A 4,787-nucleotide genomic window follows, 5' to 3' on the forward strand; every position below is an offset into this window, starting at 1 on the left:
GTCCCGGGTGTGGGAGCCCCAGCGGGTGGAGTCCCTAGTGTTGACTTTGCGGCTATGCTAGCACAGCTGTTGGGGCGGTTACCACCTGTGGTACCGGCTCAGGCTCAGGTAGTGCAACCAGTGGTGGCGGAGGAGCGCAGCCAGTGGCTGCGGATGCGGGAGTTCATGGACGTTATCTGTCTATGCTCAGGGAGATAAAGGGTCTGTTCACTGAGAGGTTTTCAGGTGGTACAGATCCTACTGTTGCAGATGCGTGGAGGACGAGTGTGGAACGTAACTTCCATACTCTGAGATGTCCTGAGGAGTTTTGGGTGGACATAGGGGTCTACTATTTGAGTGGTGATGCTGAGTTGTGGTGGAGATCAGTGGCTGCTAGGAGAGCACAGCGGGAGATGACTTGGGCTGACTTCGTCTTGGAGTTCAACCGCAAGTATTTCCTAGAGAGGCATTGGACCGGTTGGAGGTGCAGTTCTTTCAGTTATCTCAGGGGACACGGTCAGTGCGGGAGCTGGACTTGGAGTTCAGTTGACTTCTATGCTATGGGGGTCGGGGTATGGAGTCTGAGGAGGCTCAAATCAGGAGGTTTTTGAGGGCTCTACGTGATGATTTGAGAGCTCACTGTAGAGGGCGGAGCTATGCTATGCGTGCAGAGCTGGTTGAGACTGCAGCAGAGATCGAGGAGGATATCCGAGCACAGTCAGTGGCGGCTAGTCCAGCAGTTCAGCCTAGTAAGGCTCAGCAGCAAGGTGGTTCTAGAGGAGATGGGAGGCTACGCAGAAGCCGAGTGGTGCGAGTTTCTTCCGTTGTGGGAGCAAGGATCACAAGGTTGCTAGTTGTCCCAAGAGGAGTGCTCCGACGGCAGGGCCTCGGGTATGTTATCATTGTAGGGAGACAGGGCACATCAGGCCTTTTTGTCCCAAGTTGCAGCCGGCAGCAGTGGCAGCGTTGCAGCAGGTGCAGCCTGGTGGTCAGCAGGTGGCACGGATTAAGCAGGCGCCACAGGTTCACACGACAGTGGAGACTGGTGGAACCAGTGCCGGGGCGATCATAGGTATAATTTCTGGTAATTAAACTTTGTGAATTTTAGTAGGTTCAGATTTTATGTTTTCCTGTGATAAAGTGTTAGGTTCTCAACACATGAGGTTTGTGTAGGGACCTTGTTGGTGGGCGGGTTTAAGTCCCACGTTATGTTTGATTCTGGAGCTTCTCATAGCTTCATTACTCCGGAGTGTGCAGAGTGTGCGGGAATCAGAGGGGATCCCGGGGAGCGTACATGAGTGGTCAGAGTTGCTGGAGGCAAGTTCCTGAGAGTTATCGACGAGCTAGAGGGGTTGATATTCAGATCGCAGGAGAGTCGTGGCCAGCAGATTTGCTTATCAGTCCAGTGGAGTTATATGATGTTATTCTCGGGATGGATTGGTTGCATCGGCATAGGGTGCATTTGGATTGCCATCAGGGTAGAGTGGAGTTTGAGCGTTCAGGAGGGAAGTTGGTTTTTCAGGGTATTAGACCGACTTCGGGGAGTCTCGTGATCTCAGCCATTCAGGCTGGGAAGATGATCGAGAAGGGCCGTGAGGCTTATCTGGTTACTATATCTATGCCAGAGTCAGTGGGGAAGTCTACGGTTAGCGGTATTCCGGTAGTGGAGGAGTTTGAGGATGTGTTTCAGTCTTTGCAGGGATTACCACCATCTCGGTCGGATCCTTTTACCATTGAACTGGAACCGGGGACGACACCGTTATCCAAGGCTCCTTACAGAATGGCTCCAGCAGAGATGGCAGAGCTGAAGAAGCAGCTAGAGGATTTGTTGAGTAAGGGATTCATCCGTCCTAGTGTATCACCGTGGGGAGCGCCGGTGTTGTTTGTGAAGAAGAAGGATGGGAGTTTCAGGTTGTGTATTGATTATCGGGGTTTGAACCGGGTCACTGTGAAGAACAAGTATCCTCTTCCTAGGATCGATGAGTTGTTGGATCAGTTGAGGGGTGCTACTTGGTTCTCCAAGGTAGATCTGGCGTCGGGTTATCATCAGATACCGATAGATGAGGCAGATGTGAGGAAGACTGCTTTCAGGACGAGATATGGGCACTATGAGTTTGTGGTGATGCCCTTCGGATTGACTAACGCGCCAGCAGCGTTTATGAGATTGATGAACAGTGTGTTTCAGGAGTTTCTGGATGTATCTGTCATCATTTTCATCGACGATATCCTGGTCTATTCTAAGAGTCCTGAGGAACATGCAGTGCATTTGAGGGCAGTTATGGAGAAGCTGCGGGAGCAGAAGTTGTTTGCCAAGTTGAGCAAGTGTAGTTTTTGGCAGCGTGAGATGGGCTTTCTGGGTCACATTGTTTCTGCAGAGGGGGTTTCTGTAGATCCAGAGAAGATTCAGGCTATCAGAGATTGGCCTAGACCGCAGAATGCCACAGAGATCAGGAGTTTCCTTGGATTGGCAGGGTACTACAGGAGATTTGTGCAGGGGTTTGCAAGCAGAGCACGTCCTATGACTAAGTTGACAGGGAAGGATGTTCCTTTTGTCTGGTCAGAAGAGTGTGAGGAAGGCTTTGCAAGCCTGAAGGAGATGTTGACTACTGCGCCAGTGTTGGCTTTGCCTGAGCAGGGAGAACCCTATGTGGTTTATACAGATGCATCTAGAGTTGGTTTGGGTTGTGTTCTGATGCAGCATGGGAAGGTGATTGCCTATGCTTCGCGGCAGTTGCGGGTGCATGAAGGCAACTATCCTACTCATGATTTGGAGATGGGTGCTGTAGTTTTTGCCCTGAAGATTTGGAGATCTTATCTTTATGGTGCAAAGGTACAGGTGTTTACAGATCATAAGAGTCTAAAGTATATATTCACTCAGCCTGAGTTGAATTTGAGGCAGAGACGGTGGTTGGAACTTGTGGCAGACTATGATTTGGAGATAGCCTATCACCCTGGTAAGGCTAACACGGTTGCAGACGCTCTGAGTCGGAAGAGGGTAGCTTCGGCTCAGGAGCAGGAGATGGAGTCTCTGGTAGGAGAGATCAGTGCGTTGAGCTTGTGTGCTGTTTCACTGGAACCGTTGGGTTTGGAAGCAGTTGACCGAGCAGATCTTTTGAGTAGGGTGCGGTTGGCACAGGAGAAGGATTTGGGGCTGGTGAATGCCTCAAAGGATGTTGAGTCAGAGTATCAGGTCTCAGATAATGGTACTATCTTGGTGCATGGTCGGATTTGTGTGCCCAAGGATGAGGAGTTGAGGCAGGAGATTCTGAGAGAGGCTCATTCGAGCAAGCTGTCTATTCATCCAGGAGCGACTAAGATGTACCATGACCTCAAGAGGTACTATCATTGGGTCGGGATGAAGAAGGATGTAGCGGGTTGGGTTTCGAGGTGTGATGTGTGTCAGCTAGTGAAGGCTGAGCATCAGGTTCCTGGCGGGTTACTGAAGAGTTTACCCATTCCTGAGTGGAAGTGGGATATGATCACCATGGATTTTGTGGTAGGATTGCCAGTGTCACGGACCTTTGATGCTATTTGGGTCATTGTGGACCGGTTGACTAAGTCAGCACATTTTCTGGCCATTAAGAAGACTGATGGAGCAGCGGTCTTGGCTAAGAAGTATGTGAGGGAGATAGTCAGATTGCATGGGGTGCCAGCGAGCATTGTGTCTGATAGGGATTCTAAGTTCACTTCGGTGTTCTGGAAGGCATTTCAGGCAGAGATGGGCACTAAGGTGCATATGAGTACAGCTTATCATCCCCAGACAGATGGACAGTCTGAGAGGACGATCCAGACGCTGGAGGATTTGCTGAGGATGTGTGTGTTGGATTGGGGTGGCCATTGGGCAGATCACCTGAACCTGGTAGAGTTTGCTTACAACAACAGTTATCAGGCGAGTATTAAGATGGCTCCTTATGAGGCTTTGTATGGGAGACCATGTCGTACACCATTATGCTGGACTCAGGTGGGGGAGAGGAGCATGTTTGGTGCTAGTTTTGTTCAGGAGACCTCAGAGAAGATTCGGGTTCTCAAGCTGAACATGAAGGAGGCTCAGGATAGGCAGAGGAGTTATGCTGATAGGAGGAGGAGAGATCTTGAGTTTCAGGTGGGAGACAGAGTGTACCTCAAGATGGCCATGTTGCGGGGTCCGAACAGGTCATTGTCAGAGACTAAGTTGAGTCCGAGGTATATGGGTCCATTCAGAGTGATTGAGCGGGTTGGACCAGTGGCATATAGATTGGAGTTACCTGAGGTGATGCGTGCATTCCATAAGGTTTTCCATGTGTCTATGTTGCGGAAGTGTCTCCGTGAGGATGATCAGTTGTTGGCTAAGATTCCTGAAGATCTTCAGCCTAACATGACTTTGGAGGCGAGACCAGTGAGGGTTCTCGAGAGGAGGATCAAGGAACTTCGGAAGAAGAAGATTCCTTTGATGAGAGTCCTTTGGGACTGTGATGGTGTGGAGGAGCAGACATGGGAACCTGAGGCGAGGATGAAGGCAAGGTTTAAGAAGTGGTATGAGAAGCAAGCCGCGACTTGAACCTGCCTAGCCTGGTTCCATCTATAATCCGTGGCTGGAGCGGGAATGGAGTATTACAGCCCATCTCTCTTGTTACACGGTCGCTTGGGGTGGTTGGTTGTGCGACTCAGTAACAAGAGGAGGTGGTGCTCGGGGTACAAAGTTTCCGTAAGGCGGGATGTGGGAAATGTTTCCTGAGATAGAAGTTTCCTAAAGTGGAAAGTTTCCAAAAATGGAAAGTGCTAATTATGGAAAGTTTTATGGGAGTTAGAATTTGTCCATTTTAGCGGTG

This window comes from Camelina sativa, chromosome 4 (genome assembly GCF_000633955.1).
Source record: "Camelina sativa cultivar DH55 chromosome 4, Cs, whole genome shotgun sequence".
Taxonomy (NCBI): domain Eukaryota; kingdom Viridiplantae; phylum Streptophyta; class Magnoliopsida; order Brassicales; family Brassicaceae; genus Camelina; species Camelina sativa.